The sequence below is a fragment of the Hyperolius riggenbachi genome, chromosome 9 (genome assembly GCF_040937935.1).
Source record: "Hyperolius riggenbachi isolate aHypRig1 chromosome 9, aHypRig1.pri, whole genome shotgun sequence".
NCBI classification, from domain to species: Eukaryota; Metazoa; Chordata; class Amphibia; order Anura; family Hyperoliidae; genus Hyperolius; species Hyperolius riggenbachi.
The window spans coordinates 186,282,364-186,300,550 of NC_090654.1; positions in this window are offsets into that span (position 1 = coordinate 186,282,364).

Here is an 18,187-nt window from a genome sequence, read left to right on the forward strand (position 1 = left end):
CAAGTGGTTTCCCATGGATCCATGTCAGTTCACGGAGGGTGTCTCCGTGAACAGCCTGTGAGCCTCCGATCGCGGCTCGCAGGCTAATTGTAAACACGCGGGGAAGAAATCCCCGCTGTTTACATCATACGGTGCTGCTGTGCAGCAGCGCCATAAAGGAGATTGGCGATCCCCGGCCTCTATCCTAGGCGGCGCAGGACAGATCGCCGTCCTGTGCCGCCCACAACAAGAAGGGGAAGGAGAGGGAGGGAGGAAATTGCTGCGGAGGGGGGCTTTGAGGAGCCCCCCGCAAAACACAGATAGCCGGCGGCGATCAGACCCCCCCAGCAGGACATCCCCCTAGTGGAGAAAAAAGGGGGGAAGTCTGGTCGCCCTGGCTGAAACCTAATCTGTGCTGTGGGCTGGAGAGCCCAAGCAGCACAGATCAGTGCAGAATAGCCTGGTCCTCAAGTGGTTAAATCATTGACCAATGATGGGCATCAAAAATGAATTAAAACCAGCTCCCAGCAATCAATAACTTACCTTTGATGAGAAAAAGAACGGTCCTTCTTGTTCTAATGTGAATTAAATAATTGTTTACTCCACTGGCTAATGGTAAATTATCTGTAACCAAGCTTTCTCTGCTCACTAAATCTCGCTGCTTTTGCACACATATCAGCCTCCGTCAGAGTTCACACAGGGAAGTGGAGACAGGGCTCTGCAACTTGGACTGGAAAAGTCTGTTCATCTCTGTGTTCTTTGAACAGTGAAAACAACTCTTACCTGCCCCCTTCATCCCCCGTGTAGACTGGTATTGGACAAGAAGACAAAGGCTGCTAGAAAGAGGCTCCATCCAAATCCAATGACAATCCACATGGCTGTTAACATTAGAATGGTAACTTGCGAACTCCCCATTCTTCCACCATGTGCAAAGTACTCTTGTCCTAGTGCTAATAACAAGGGGCTCTTCCCCACCTCCAGTGTCCTGGTGTAGGAGTGGGGGAAGGAGGAATTTCACAGCTCTATGCAAGGTATCACATCTTAACCTTAAATGCAATGTACAGTAAGTTGCTGTTGGTCAGGAGGTGGAGCCCCATTCTTGCAGGCCCCACCTTCATGGTCAATACCAACCTGCAGGGTGGATCAAATTGTGTATAAAATTTGGGAAGGGGGACACTACTACTGTTTTGTTCCAAAACTTTTTTTATCTTCTGCTCTAGCGACTTTACTGGAAGACTTTGCTGCATCAGATACTAAAGCATCTTTAATATACCTCTCACACCGTGAAAATAATTCAAGCATCCAGGAAGGTACAGTGCCTAGTTCTAATGAAGATGCAAAGTACCACAGTTTATGGAAAAGTTTTTTTAATCAAGCCTGGGCCTCAAGCAAGTAGATGTCTATGCACATGAGCCCAAGCTATTGTAACAGAAACAGGGCATCTATAAAATACCTTTAGATGCATGTCCACCTTCCCTGTATACATGAAACCTTCACTTCAGAAAAGCAAAGGATTCTGGGTAAGGATGACTACAGATTGCTTCCTGAGTCAGTTACATTGGCAGAGGAATGGGCATTTGGGAGCAGTTTCTGTCTTTCTCCACGTGGTTTGAAAATACAGTTTCAATGATTTTACATACAGTACCTACATATGATAAGTGACAGAATGGTTTGTTAATTTTATAGGGTGGTCATTTTTCTACAAATGTTGAGTGATGATTTTGCTTCAAACCTCAGCTTTAAAACTAGTTAATAAAGATGAATTTATAAATAAACCTTTTGTTCCACTTGGTTAAGACAAGTCACATGGAACATATCAAAATCACACATTGTACCATACCTACCATCAACTTTTTGAGATAAAAGATGGACACTTTAAGACACGCCCCGCCACACCGCCAGCCACACCCCTCACCATGCATGTCACAAAGAATTCAGAATCAAAAGATGCAGTTTTATCATTCAAACCACACGGTCATTTTTATCATTGTTAGTTTTTCTTCATTTTAACACTTGAAAATGAGAAATATATAAATGTAATTGATGGGAATATTTTAGATTCAGTTAAACATATTTTCAGTAGAAAAATACATACATTAATAAAGATCTATATATCAGTCTTGAAAGAGGGACAAATAAGGAAGAAAAAGGGACAGTTGGGAGCAGTGGCGTAACTACAATTCATGGGACCCCCTAGCGCAAATTTGTTTGCCCCCACCCCCCAATGTTCACGCCCCTTCCTTCCAGAAAAGGATTACGATGAAATGGGGGCCTAGGCCAGCTGCCTAGCATCAACCAGGCCTCTAGACTCTCTGCAGGTCCTAGACAGCTGCCTAGGATTGCCTTGTGGATGATCCAGCTCTGCTTCCCTTGTGTCCACTTAGTGCACTTTACGGCCTTGGGGCCCATCTCACAAGGGTTATAAGGGTTATAAAACAATTGTGGCCATCATGATCATCACACCCATAACAAGTGTAGCCACAAAAACACCTAAACTGAAGTACAGTGCCTTGTATTAACCAAGGGAAGGCTAGTCGTTGGGGTACCAAAACAGCTCTTGGCCCTCCTGCGATCGCAGGTGCTGCTCCCCTCTAGTTACGCCACTGGTTGGGAGCTATGTTGTACTGCCATAGATATGCTGTGAATCTCATTGCGGGCTTCTGCATCTGCAGTACTAGTCAGCATCCTTCAGAGCTGAAAGCTTTGTAACACTGACCTTGTTTCTTCTGACTTAGAATGAACTAGCGTTATTTAATGGCACTGTGGAACTTGAGCCCTGCAGTCAAGGCCTTTGTAGGAAACCCGGCTATCTTGTCATTAGGGAGTGTCACATACACATTAATTAACAAAAAAGGTAAATGTGTAGCTTCATTGTCTGCTTGCTGCAAAGAAACAATAGCCAGGTCCAGTGTCTGCTGGGATATAAGCTACAAGTGAACACCACAGCCATTATAAGGTACGAATGCCGTTTGAATTATGGCAGCTGTGGAATCTGCAGTCTACAATCTTTTAGGAGTTTTTCACAAATATTCAGCTAAAGAAGGAGACAACTTAAAACTAAACCGGCCAGAACTTTCTACGTTACTTGCCAATGAACTACCCTGCTGCTATCGGGTGAGTAATATTGTCTGCATTGGTTCTTTCAAGACGCTCAATTATTAGCCCGCCAGGAGAAAAGTAGAATATAAATGTTATTTGTCTTGTCTATTTTTTTCTTAGACTGGAATTTAAGGACCCCAAAAGTCACACTGGTATTTCACCCAAAGCCTGCCAGTGGCGTAGCTAGAGCTTATGAGTCCCCATAGCAAAACGTTCATGGAGCCATCAGAAGTAGGCACTCTTGAACAATGCCACCTACCCCTGGCCTATGGATAAGTTAATAGAGCAATTTACATTCTCATGCAATGCACACTGAATATAGTCTATGGGCGCTGAGACAAAGCCAGAAGGTAGAGGAACACAAGAAAGGTAATAGTGAATACATCAATTACCACCTGGGCCCTCTTTGCCCCAGGGCTCTATAGCAGCAACCATGGCTGCTATGGTTATTGCTAAGCCCTTGCCTGGCGCTGTTCAGTAGCTGAGGTAGCAGGGGAAAGGTGGTTCTAAATAATGCACAATTTTGGGGCCAAGCACAACACAGTCCATTTATTATGTTTAGTTTACCCAGAACTATCTGTACAGACATGTATGGGCTGCTTAAAGGGAATCTGAAGTGAAAATAAACTTATAATATAATGATTTGTATGTGTAGTACAGCTAAGAAATAAAACATTAGGAGCAGAAACATGAGTCTAATATTGTTTCCAGTACAGGAAGAGTTAAGAAACTCCAGTTGTTATCTATGCAAAAGAGCCACTGATGTCTGCCACTTTCAAAATCTCAGAGAGCTCTGTCTTCTGAAGCTTGTTATCTCAAGTGTCTGTGTATTTTGTTTTTTTTTTCTGCAGAGGAAAGTTCAAACGTTTACTAGCCTGCTCTGTAAAATCATTTAGAATGCTGAGTGTAATGTGTAAACTGCAAATATTAGAGAATGATGCAATGTTATAAAAAAAAACTTATATAACTGAAAATAAAAATATGAGAATATTTTCATTGCTACTAATGTTGTAGTAATTATCCGTACTACACAACCAATTCATTATATCATAATTTTTTTGCTCCAGTGTCACTTTAACAGAGTGTCTTGTGGTATGACGAGGTGAGAGAGGAGAAGAGCAGTTGGCCTACCACTGCTGGGGAGTCATGTGGCCTAATTACATAGAGGCATACAGCCTTTTCAGTGGAAGAAGTGCTGTTATGTTGTCCAACTGACAGCACTTTTCATGCCAGCGGTAGCTTTTCAGCCTGATTTTCACTTACTTTATGATCAAGACCTTTAGGTAAAATCTGCCCCTTTTCACAATTGCCGTATTTAAAAAGTAGAGAGTAGACTGATTGCCGCTTTGACACCTTCAAACACTGTAAGTAACAATATAAAACAGTGCTGTTCATATCAAGTGGCTAATTTCACAGTTTGCCACAAATTGCCACTATGAGAAGTACAGTAGTACTAGGTGGTCACAATGAAGATCAATACTGCTACCTTTTCTGCAGTGAACTAACACTGGTGGTGATCCATTTCTCAATTCAAGTGAACGGAACACGAGATCAGCACTGATAAGCAGGGGACAAAATCTGATTATCCTTTCATAAATTTCTTATTAGCTCAAGTTGTTTGTAAAAGCATCAATGTAGTAATACTGAATAAGCATTCTTTCACATTGACCTGATATTTCTTCAGGATATTAGCATTAACAGCTGTGATTGGTTTCAGCAAGTTTTTATGTGCTTGTTGAGATCCTTTCAACCTCTATTCACTGAGTGGCAATGTCTTTTCTCTGAAATGTGATGATATCAACAGGAAATGTAATTGTAACCATTTCATACCTTTGTTTTCAGGATGATGCCATGGCAATGTTGGATTTGGACGGAGATGGAGAAGTTGACTTCACAGAGTTCATGGAATTCGTCACAGACATCACCACTGAGCTGCAGGACATGTATTTAGAGAATGTTCGCAGATACAGAAGGTAAACACAAGCTAAAAAACACTGGCTGAGAGGTAATTAATTAGGTTGGCCAATAAAGCTATCCAAGGCAAGCTTGTACTGGCTATAAGTGACAATTATTATTAATTATTACTGTTTTAGAAGATAATAATAATCGAATCCATAATTAGGACCAGGGATAAAGGGAGCTTAACCAGGACATATCTGTCCACTTGGGACTCCTTAATGCAATAAGCATATTACTAGACATAATAATAATAATAATAGGGCCTGATCCAATTCACTTTTTCTCCTCAGTTTTCTTCTAGGAGATATTTTCACATCTTTGCAATAAAATGCCTTTTAAGCCACCAGTAAACAAGAAAATACTCAGAATAATTTTGACAGTGCTTTTTGGAACATTTTCAATTAAAGAGTGCTCAAAAGTTCTTTTAAACAGAAGATGAAAAAATATATCATAGGAGAAAACTCAGGGGAACATGTTAATTGCATATTGGCCAATGGGTCTGATGCACAAAGGTTCTCCAGGACCAGAGGACAGGGAAAAATGTAACCCTGCACCATGAATAATATTATAAGCAGTGCTTCATATTTAACTGGAAGCATGCATCATGGCTGCTGACCCTTTGCTGAGGGAGCTAACAGCAGGTATCTAAAATATTTTTTAAGGAACCTTCACGAATAAAACTTAAAGCATTTACTGGGTAATAAATGGTAAGGAAAAATAATCTATAGTCAGGCCACATGGCATCAACAGAGTTCAACATACAGTATCTCACAAAAGGGAGTGCACTTCTCCAATTTTTGTATTGTTATATATTACGTATTGTGTTTTATCATATCTTATCATGGAACAACGGTGAAGATATAACACTTTTGCCCTTATTCAATTCACTTTTTCTCCAGATTCCTGTACCAAAGGAGACATGTCTCTGTCTATGACAATTATGACAATGTTATGCACTGCTGTGAGCTGCAAGCACAAAGGCTGGCATTCACATATCTTGGATCAGCTGTGAGCTTTAGGCAAAAACTGCGGGAACACCACACACTCAATGCAATCTCACACAGGTAGCAATGAACAATCCGAGCATACAATCAGGCACTGAACTGTAACACAATACACTGCAGTCTCACTCTAGGAGATGTGAATCTCTGAGTAGTACACAGAAGGTAACTTATTAAATAAAGATTTAATATTCCAAAAGGTGGAACAAATGCAGAAAGAATATATACAACATATTTTGCAAAAACAAATGTAAACATGACAAAGACATGTAAGACATTTCTTTATCAAAATAAAAGGGAATAAAGCAGAAATAAATGGTACCCTGCGTAAGGTCTAATTTCTGGCCGGGGAAGGAAACAAGTTGTCGCTGATCAGATCAGGGCCTCCTTCTGGCTCAGAAAGCCACTTTCGGAAAAAGCCACTTTCTGGCTCTAAGAGCTGTTTTTTATACAATACAACCTGGGGCTGCCCAATATTCTGTGAACAGATCACCTAGGAGAAATCTTAGGAGAAAAAGTGAATTAAATAAGAGCCTTTGATGCAATGTAAAGAAGTCAGTGTGTGCCATCTCTATGGCACAAGAAATACAATCAGAATCAGATTTATTCACCGAGCATGACGGGGTCATGCTCGGAATTGGGTTTGGCCCAAATGCAGCTCAGAATGGACATTAAAAAATATATAAATAGTAGACCAGAAAAACAATTATAATAGCAGCTTTAACAAGAAATAATAACTCAGAAGCACAATAGCAGCAGCTTTAACAAGATATGTTCCGTGACAAGATACTGTGGGACCAATTTATCAAAGCACTACCAACAGTTTTTTCTTCTTAAAGAGGAACTCCAGTGAAAATAATGTAGTAAAAAAGTGCTTCATTTTTTACCATAATTATGTATAAATGATTTAGTCAGTGTTTTCCCATTGTAAAATCTTTCCTCTCCCCAATTTACATTCTGACATTTATTACATGGTGACAATTTTACTGTGGGCAGGTTATGTAGCTGCTCCTAGCTGTTTTGGTTGTTAGAGAAAGCTGTAAACAGCTAATTCCTGTCTGCGAACTTTGTTACATTGTAACAAACTGCCCAAAGTACCGCGGTACTCAGAGCTTCTTGGGGGAGGGGTTTCAGCACAAAATCAGTCAAACAGCGCCCCCTGATGGTCTGTTTGTGAAAAGCATTAGATTTCTCATGTAAAAGGGGGTATCAGCTACTGATTGGGATAAAGTTCAATTCTAGGTTGGAGTTTCTCTTTAAAGTGTTCCAACCAGCAGAGGAACTGTTCTGCATGACAATAAGAAACCTCTCAAATTCTACCCAATAGCAGCGGCTTAGCATGGATTTCTAGAGCTGCACTACAGTTAAGAAAAGTGCAAATCCATCCCTAAACTGTTGTAGATTAAGAAGTGCTTAATAGCAGTTAGTTACAGATAGTGCAGCAGTGCAGGCTAGGCATGATTTCTGAAGGGCTCCTCCCCCTCACTCGGAGCCTGCTGACACCAGATGTGTTGGTTATCTCAGCAACAGCAATTTCCCGCAGACACTGCACTGTCTGAGACACCTTCCTAAACTCCTCCTAGTCCTAAAAGTTTAAGAAGGAATCTGCACTGCATCTAGTGATTTCTTAAAGAGGAACTCCAGTGAACATTTTACTGTTGGCAGATGATGTAGCTGCTGCATGGTTTTTGGCAGTTGGAAACAGCTGTAAACAGCTATTTTCCACAATGCAACAAGGTTCACAGACCGGAAACTGCCAAAACATCAAACTTTTCTTGTGGGAGGGGTTTCACAATATCAGTCATACAGTGCCCCCTGATGGTCTGTTTGTGAAAAGGAATAGATTTATCATGTAAAAGGGGGTATCAGCTACTGATAGGGATGAAGTTACATTTTTGGTCGGAGTTTCTCTTTAAGGTTTTTGAGACAGTTCTGCACAGATTTCTAAAAACTTACCAATGATTTGACACTCTTGATAAATGTACCCCAGTGTTTCAATAGTCAGTCTATCAGGATGATCTGCCTATGAAGGGGGGTGGGGGGGTGGGGGCTGGCTAGAATTCAAGAGGTTGACAGCGGAGGGGAAGAAAGAGTTCCTGTACCTAGCGTGTCACGGACTGTTGCGGGGCCGCAGACGCGTCCTAGAACCGCCCGTGAAGAAAAAGCGATCGCAATCGATTCTCTGCATCGATTGCGATTCAGATCAATAGAATCTGGATTGGTTGTGTAGGGGCTACCTGTAGCAACCTGGAGTTTCTCTTTCTCCCAGCTGTCACGGAACAGCCGGAAGGAACGTAGGAGAATCTGGCAGCGATCAGAAAATGACTTCTTTGTGGGTTTTATAAACCAGAGATCTGTCCCCCTGTGAGGCAAGCATTCCCCTCCCCCCTCAGGAATGTCACACGTGGCCAGATTCCCTGCAGGGACCAGCTCATTCCCCCCCACAGGCAGATGGCTCCATGAAAAGGGCTAGGAAGCTGGCTCCCCAGGGGGGCCCTGAGAAAGCCAGACTGTCCGGCACCGACCAGGGCAGATCTGAAGGCATGTGATGTATGGTTTCTTGTCGATTATATGGCGACTTTACATCACACAGCTATAAAATTCATATAGTCTTATTCTGTAAAATCTGGCCATCATGCTGATATGAAATTCATCGCGGGAACCCCTGCGTGGGCTGGCTGTTGACCTACCCAACCTACTGCCTGTTGTCATCCGAACGCAGTGGCGCAAACGCCCTGTACAGAACGATCCATGTCGGGTCAAGCCTGAGGGTAGCGGACCGCGGCCGGTCCAGGGGAACCGAGCCGCAGGCTCCAATGGGTTTTCCCGCCGTACTGGCAACTCGAGACCCATCAGCCAGGTTAGCGGCGACGCCACACATCTTGCGGGTGTGTGTCTAAGCCGCCGACAAGAGGGGGGGGGACTGTCACGGACGGTTGCAGGGCCGCAGATGCATCCAAGAACCGCCCGTGACGAAAAAGCGATCACAATCGATTCTCTGCGTCGATTGCGATTCAGATCAATAGAATCTGGATTGGTTGTGTAGGGGCTACCTGTAGCAACCTGGAGTTTCTCTTTCTCCCAGCTGTCACGGAATACCTGAAAGGAACGTAGGCGAATATGGCAGATTCGCCGTCGACTTTCCGATGTCTTGGTCAGATTTGCCAGTCATTGCAGCGATCAGAAAATGACTTCTTTGTGGGGTTTTTAAACCAGAGATCTGTCCCCCGGTGAGCCAAGCATTCCCCTCCCCCCTCAGGAATCTCACACTTGGCCAGATTCCCTGCAGGGACCAGCTCATTCCCCCCACAGCCAGATGGCTCCATGAAAAGGGCTAGGAAGCTGGCTCCCCAGGGGGGCCCTGAGGAAGCCAGACTGTCCGGCACCGACCAGGGCAGATCTGAAGGCATGTGATGCATGGTTTCTTGTCGATTATATGGCCACTGTACATCGCACAGCTATAAAAATTATATAGTCTTATTCAGTAAAATCTGGCCATCGTGCTGATATGAAAATTCATCGCGATAGCCCGTCCGGTTATTGAGGTATGACCGTTCTCAAGAACTGGGTCCGCTGCACTAGCCATGTCTGATGTCATATTAATCTGTATTTTCCGACAAGTATTAATCTGTTATCCACCTAAATATGACTTGTATCGTTTGTGAGTTACAGAATTTTATAAGTTTAAACCTAAAATCTCTCAGAGGGAATGAACTGTCATTGGTGGGTAATTCAGAGGGGGCCGGCATTGCCACACCCCCAAACCAGCTTCATCAAAAGCACATGGCCGGCAGGCGGACCTCAGTCCTCCAAATTCCATCTGTATGAGAGCTGTCTGCTGCTAGCCAGAGGACACATGGTTAGCGGCCATCTTGTTCGGCCATCTTGCTCTGACTGAAACAAAGAACTTTACTGAAACCGAACTTTATGATTTTCCCAGAACGGACATATTTCCACAAACCCTAAGTATTTTCTCCTTTTTTATTTCATACTGGCTATTAATGTCTCAATAATTGTTGATTTTAATTATTGTCTGTATATATTAATTATTTATCTTGCATTAATAAACGACGTTCAAACGTCCTTTGTTTATTCAGCTACTCTGCTATTCAGCCATACACAGAAACTGATCCCAGGTCTCTGGAGAGTCGCTACTTTTGTTGCTAGCTAGACAGAATAGAGTGTGTTTAACCATTTTATTTGTAGATCTAGGCTCAGCCAGTCAGTGAGTTCCACGGTCTCCGAAAACCGCGGTGGTGGCAGTTCTACCCTGAAATAGTGTGTAATTTGTAATTACCATACCTCACAGGCAGAGGCGGGACAAGGTCCACCAGCACCCAAGGCTGAGACATCAAAGTGCGCCCCTCCATCCCTGCCACCCCAGCCATCACACACTGATTGCTATTAGACTAAGAGGCGCCACAGGGCCCACAACCTCCCCAACACCTTAATATCTAGTTATCTGGCTTGCAGTCACTGCCATGTATCCCCTTTTCTTATTTCTTTCTGCTTCAAACACAATTAGGAATGACAGCTGAATGAATTCTGTGCCCCCTCCTACACTGCGCCCTGAGGCTGGAGCCTCTCCAGCCTATGCCTCGGCCCTGCTCACAGGCTCCCTTCTGGTTTGTCTGCGGCCAATTCCCAACGGTTTCTTCGCATTGACTGCGACCACAGTTTGCACGATCCGTGCGCTGAAACCGTTTGGAAGGCATTTCGCGTTCCAGCAACCAGGGGGTCCTGGTGGAGTTGACCGGAAACATCCATCCAGACAGGAGCTGACTGAAGAAGCAGTAGCCTGGGCGTAAGGGGTATTTAATGATCTTGAACACTCTGGAGCACAGTTTGGAGTTGTAGAGAAAATCGAGTGGGGAGAGGGTTTCCCAATGATCCTCCCTGCTGATCTGTTGACCCTCTGTAGATTGTATCTGTCGCAAGTCGAGGAGCCAGCATGCCAAACATCCTCAGTTGGCAAAGGTGCTGTGTTCTGAGACTAGTCTGCCTTTTAGTCACACAAAAAAAAAAACACTACAGGTAGTCCCTGGTTAACGAACAAGATAGGGACTGTAGGTCCGTTCTTAACCTGAATCTGTTCTTAAGTTGGAACACTGTGCCATCCCTGTCCCCTGTACATTCTCTATGCCCCCCTGTGCCTCCAGTGTCCCCCTCTGTGTCACATCTGTCCTCTGTGCCTGCTTATACAAGTTTAAAAGCCTTTTTTTCTTTGATTTTTTAAAAAATCGATTTTCTCAAAAACTACAATCTCAATTTTACTTTTTTTTAACTTGTTCCCATGGAAATACAGAATCCATATAGCTTGTATGGGTGGGTTGTTTGTAAGTCAGGGACTACCTGTATACCTTTCCCATTAAACAGTATGCCTGCTGTTTCATTAAATGTGGCCGATGAATTTATGGCTATCCTCAGCCTGGAACAAGTATGCAGATCAGAAAAGTCAGAACTTACAATTCTGTATGCTTGATCCAGATGAGCGATTTAGATTGCTAGATAATCAACATTACAGACACATTTTTAAAAGTAGGTCAGTGATGGCTGCAGTCTTGTAACATTTGTTCTCTAAGTAACCCCGGGAGTGTTGTGTGTTGATATCTTCAGCTTGGATATGGAATACAAAAGAAGTGACATTGGAGGACAGGTTCCAGTCACACCTTGGCTATGGTGCTAAAACATTTTGCGTGTAAACCTTTGAGGCTTGCTTAAGTTTCCCATATGACAATAAATGATTCAGAGGAACATGAACTGGAAACCGGCAAGACACTTGTTACAGCAGTACTTGGTGGAAATACCTTCATGATCACATTGCAACAGCCCTGTGAAAATGTTTGCAGCAGGACCAATCACAAAGAGAACTGCCAAAAAATCAATAGCCTATGCTAGAGTACAGTATATGCAGAAATTATTCAGGTATGCCATATATTTCTGAGAGCAAATTCACATTAGAAGTGCTGAAAAAAAATGTAGCAGTGACTGGAACTTTTACAGGTGCTGCCAGTCTGGTGTGGACTGGTGCCTTTAGCAGTTATTCACTGTAGCTTTAAAGGTGTTACCTTGCATTGATAGTTGCTTTTAACAGGTACCAAGTTGTTTCTTATGTGCCATAGATGTCTCTGGCGTACAGTACATTCTTCACTGACTTCTGTAGATGTGAAATGTGAACTAGGTCCCCTATAGTAGCTGAAGCAGAATTCTTACAAATGTACAAAGTCTGGGCCACATCTCTTTTCCGTAGGAAAGAATGGAAGAGAGGCTTAGTGGGCTACACTGTAACAATGCCCCCACAGAAAGATAGAGAGGGGGAAGTTGGTCTCTTGCTTCTCTTAGAATACATGGTGAGAAGACAACTGTGGAAGGCTGGACTGGTTGAACTCGATGGACGTATGCCTTTTTTCAACCTAAATAACTATGTAACTATGGACTGCTTATGATGTGGGGCTCTCCTCCAGAAGACAACAACCGACTCCCAACCTAAAAATCCCATGAATTCATAAAGTGGGAGATTCCCCATCTCCCACTCTATGAATTCATGGGGTTTTTAGGTTGGGAGTCGGTTGTCTTCTGCCTTCCTCAGTGCTTGCCTTCCTCAGTGTTAAATGAGGGGGTATATGGTTGCTGCTGCTATGTGGCTATCTGATAGATCTTCTATAACTGTAAATCTAATTATCCAATATTCAGTCTTATAGCCTCAAAAATGTTTTACTTAATTTCGATTGAGATTTTTAAACCGTTTTTCCTAAGAAAAAGAATAACAAAAAAAAGAATCTGAACAGATCAGCAAACATGCAAAGAAAGTTACACTCTCATTACACTGATATCAGAAATGATCAGTAACACTGGGTAAACCAATCATCAACAAACTATCATTAAACTGATGGGATACGTGATGGGTGACCTAATGGAAAGCAGGCTATCCAAGGGAGCCATATGTGATGGAAATATGCATTGTAGACTAACTTTAGGGTATTTTTTTTCATTTGGTATATCCACCAGATCTTATGAAGAAGCCATGAAGAGGGTGCGAGAGGCCCCATCCAAAATTTGCCAATAAGACACCTGTTAGCTGCACAAACTAGAGCTGCAAATGTATCCTGATACTTTTGGAACTTGAACATCAGCTGGAATAAAGTGTCCAATAGGTGCTTATATGTGTTACATGGATATAACTTGGAATGGTCAGGAGCATATGATTACGTGTACATTTAAAAAGGGCTATTGAAAAAAAGGGCACCTGATATAGACGAAAAAAAGCCAAATTCGGCTACAAGGGACACCTGGTGTAGCCCATATGCCAAATTCAGCTACAAAGGGTGCCTGGTGTAGGCAAAATGTCAAATTTGGCTACAAAGGGCGCCCGGTGTATAGTGATGGCTCGAACCTCCGCCTTTAGGTTCGCGAACCTCGAACGCGAGCCGCAATAGACTTCAATGGGCGAACTTTCAAAACTTCACACATTAATTCTGGCCACAAAAGTGATGGAAAAGATGTTTCAAGGGGCCTAACATCCTGGAGGGGGCATGGCGGAGTGGGATACACGCCAAAAGTCCCAGGGAAAAATCAGGATTTGATGCTTTAAAACATCTTGCATGTGTATCAATCAGGTAGTGTAATTAGTGTACTGCTTCACAATGACACACCAAACTCACTGTGTAACGCACCGCACACAGCTGTTTGTTTATGACGGCCGTGCTGGACTGGTACGCACCATGGCAAGAGTGCAGGCGATAGCGGTTTTCAAGCCTATATGGTCGCCGGGCTAAAGTGGCTCAATGACAGAACAACAGTGACTGTCCAGCTGATCGAATTGGGTGTGTCCACAATGAAGCAACGACCTTATTATTATCTTATATAGCAGGCGGTCATTGCTTCATTGTGATACTCAAGCCCCTTCACCGCGGCAAGATAACGATCATGAAGGGTCCTTTGCAGCCAAATTTGACATTTCACCTACACCAGTCACCCTTTGTAGCAGAATTTGGCATATGGGCTACACCAGGTGCCCCTTGTAGCCGAATTTCTTTTTTTTTTTGTCTATATCAGGTACCCTTTTTTGTTGTTGCAGCCGCAGTGCAGCCAGAAAAATTAGGCAGGCATGTACACGCACCAGAAAAAAAATATTATTGTTTTTGTTAGCGGCCGCTGCTAGCAGCGGGCTTAAAAATTCAGGAATCCACCTGGAGTCCTGGACCCTGTTGGTGGTGGGGAGAAGGCAGTCAAGCGGCCTGCAGGCAGAGATGCTGTGTGGGGACCGACTTAGTCTTGGGGCAGGCAGTCACACGACGTGCAGGCAGAGATGCTGTGTGTGGGTACTGACTTAGTCTTCGGGCAGGCCTGACCGCGCTTTGCAGATCACGTGGTCAGATGGACCCTTGACCCAACGCTGTGTGCCAGAAATGACACCACTTGCCTTTCAACATAACAGTACAGTTTGGGTATCGCCTTATTTGAGAAATAATTGCGGCCTGGTATCTTCCACTGCGATGTGTGGCTTTGCTTTTTTGTGCTGCTTTTCCTCAGGTGGTCATTCCATTGCAGTTTGTGCTTTGTCATCATGTGCCTTCATAAGGAAGTTGTCCCTACGCGGGTCTTGGTCTTTCCACGGCTCAATTTTTGGTGACAGAGAGTATAGATGGCATTGCTCTCATCTGAGGCAGGCACACAAATAAATTTCCACACCACTGAGCCCTGGGATGATGGCACTTTGGTGGTGGCCGACTGAGTGTTAAGTGGGGTGCCAGAATCAGGTTTCTGTATAGGAGGATTGGTTTGAATATAGTAAAGCCACAAACCAGTGATCTGTTTCCAAAGTTTTAGTTATATAGTTAAAAATATTTTTTCGTCAAAAAGGTAAAAAGTTTTTTGTAAACAGCAAAAAAATTATTTGTGGTACAGACATAAAAAATTGATGTATTAAGCAGATCATAGACACTGTGTGCTTTGTTTGATGTAAATAGTATTTATAGTTCAGGCGACGACACTAGTCCGTTTCGGGCTATTAACCCTTCGTCAGGCCTTTACAAAGCATAGCGAATATCTTGACCAGAGAAAATGTATAGTCGTAAAAGACCAAAAATGAATTTGATTAATAAAGGGGTATCTGTTCCAACCAGACACAACCTGGCACCTGACTGATGGCTGGTATGGGAAGAATCAGCTGCAAGCACAGTGTGCAATGACAGAATAAGAGCAGGAAGAGGAAGATATGTCACGTTTCCATGCGGAAGCTGAGGAAGATGAGGTGTTCTGTGTTAAATAGTCAACTACGTACTGACAATCTTGGGGGTTGATGGCATGGCACGTGCCTTCTGAACACTGTACTTTGGTCCAGGGACGCACAAAAGCACGACAGCATGACCTCGAACAGACCTGCCGGGTGGCCTGCCTCTGCCTGTTTTGTCCATATTGGGTGGGATGAAGTGAAAGGTATGCACTGACTTGACTAATACAATGTGCAGTCACACAGATACCGTGAACAGGTATGCATTGACTGGTATATAAACCTGCGTGCTGTCACACAGGTGCAGTGAACCACGGACTGGTATCAATACAATGTGCAGCTATCACACACAAAGGTACTGTGAACAGGTATTCAGTGACTGGTATATAAAACTGTGTGCTGTCACACAGGTGCAGTGAACATGAACAGGTATGCACGGACTGGTATTACAAATGTGCAGTTGTCACACACACAGGTACACTGAATAGATATGCAGTGACTGGTATATAAAACTGCGTGCTGTCACGCAGGTGCAGTGAACATGAACAGGTATGCACGACGGTCTGGTATTACAAATGTGCAGCTGTCACACACACAGGTACACTGAACAGGTATGCAGTGACTGGTATATAACACAGCTAGCTGTCACACAGGTGCAGTGAACATGAATAGGTATGCATGGACTAGTATTACAAATGTGCAGCTGTCACACACACTGGTACACTGAACAGGTATGCAGTGACTGGTATATAACACTGCGTGCTGTCACACAGGTGCAGTGAACATGAACAGGTATGCACGGACTGGTATTACAAATGTGCAGCTGTCACACACAGGCGTAGTGAAAAGGTAGGCACTGTTAAGCTTGGAGGTGTAATCTCCACAGTCAGCATGCAACACATAAGCTGACGTGAAGGAGGTACACACACCAGCACAAGGAATCAGGATATCCCCAGTTTAGTGAAGGAGAGGACTGACTCCAATAGGAGATTGTGGTGCACAGAGCCGGTGCAGATCCGAACAGCCACAAACAACACTTTCGTAATAACGTCTCAGCGCAAAGTAGCGCTGAGCGCATAAACCAGGACTGAGGAGATCAGGACAGGTAGACAGAATGAATGCTTGCTTAACTAGCCACTACTTAGTGACAGCAAGCGTCCACAATAAAACAGACTGGAATGAGGTAGCCAATGCGTTTGCAGCGATGGCGTGCCTCACCAAGACAGGACAGGATAGTCAGGAAATAGCAGGATCAAGATAGATTAACGTAACACAGATAAATATACAATAAGTATGATTTCCTAGCGTATTACAATTACAGCTATCAATGAAACTATTTGTAACGTCTGACTAACATATGTATATATCGGCAATGAACCGATATATGACATAAGCAGGAACTCTGACTAAGACTGGAGTAATACAGGGAACAGGACTCAGAAGGATTCGCTATCTCTTCGCAGAGATGAACGCAATCCACAAACAGGACCAGGAACAGGATAACTAGCTCAGCGTGCTGGAACGCTGACTAACGGAACACAGGATATAAACAGTTCGTGTACGTATATATCAGCAACACTGATGTATCAACGTAACACGAATACAAGGAAAATAATAAACGTGCAAGTATGCGTATATATTGGCGATGAACCAATATATGACACAAGACAAGCAAAGTAACAACTTCTAGAAACAAGAGCAGAACTAGGAGGACTCGCTGACCCCTTCGCAGGAGTCAGCGCAGTCCACACGGTCCAGGAACGAGGTGGGGCACGAGCAGAGTAACAGATAGAATCTGAGACTATGGTAGCCCATGAGGCATTGCAGGAAGCAGTTCTTTATACTGAGGTCATCCAATGGGAGCAGACCTGCAGATTCCCACACAAGTGAATGGTAATTAATCACAGGCTGATAGCAGGAAAAGGCAGACAATGATATGCAGCCTGCAGGAAAGGGATTGCCCCTCCATTGCAGCAGACAATGTTTGTTTACACAAAAGCATATTAAACTGTCATTAACTTCAGAGCGACTGCAGATGGAATCAGCAACTAGTTTAAGTGCAAACCAAACTATGCAAGCAAATGCATGTAATGACATTAGAACTGCTTGGTTTGCAATACCACTGCAGTCAGCAGTAAACGCTGCAGAAGCGATCATAACAGGCACTGAATGTGCTGGGCCTGGCACAGTATAGCAATTAGCAAGGGTCAGCTGCGACAAACAGCGCTGTATATGCGAGAGTCAGTGGGCCATAAAAAAAAAAAACAGATCACAAGAACATAAGCTCTCAAAAGAGCTGTTTTGGGGTGCTTTTTTTAGCAATAAGTTTCAGCAAGGAGCAAGCTACCAAGCCTAACAACAGCCTAACTAAGCTTTCCCTAATCTCTGCAGCAACTCTCTCCCTTCTCTCACTAACTACGCAGCACACAGAGTGAGAGCATGGCCGACGCAGCTGCCTTTTATAAAGGGGGGGGGGGGGGCTCCAGGAGGGAGTGTAGCCTGATTGAGTGTAACCTGATCGAACCACCGATGTTTGCATGAATAAGTTCGCATGCAGACCGTTTGGGCCATATCTACTGGTGTAGCCCATATGCCAAATTTGGCTACAGAGGGTGCCTGGTGTAGCTGAAAAGGTAGATTTAGTTTATAAAAAGGATGCTGTTTTAGGCAAAATGTGTTGGGCTATAAAAGGGCTCTGGATATAAAAAGTGATTACTATGACCTAACTTCTCCCTACTCTCACACAGAACCCTCCCCTGGTGGTGCCTTACCCTAAGACCACCCCTAGTGGTGCCTAACCCTAAGACCCCCCCCCTTCACGGTTGTGATGCCTAACCCTAACCCCGCCCCCTGCACCCCCGAATCAAAAATCTCCATAAAAGTGCGCCCTTTTGGAGCAGAATCAAAAACCTTGTAG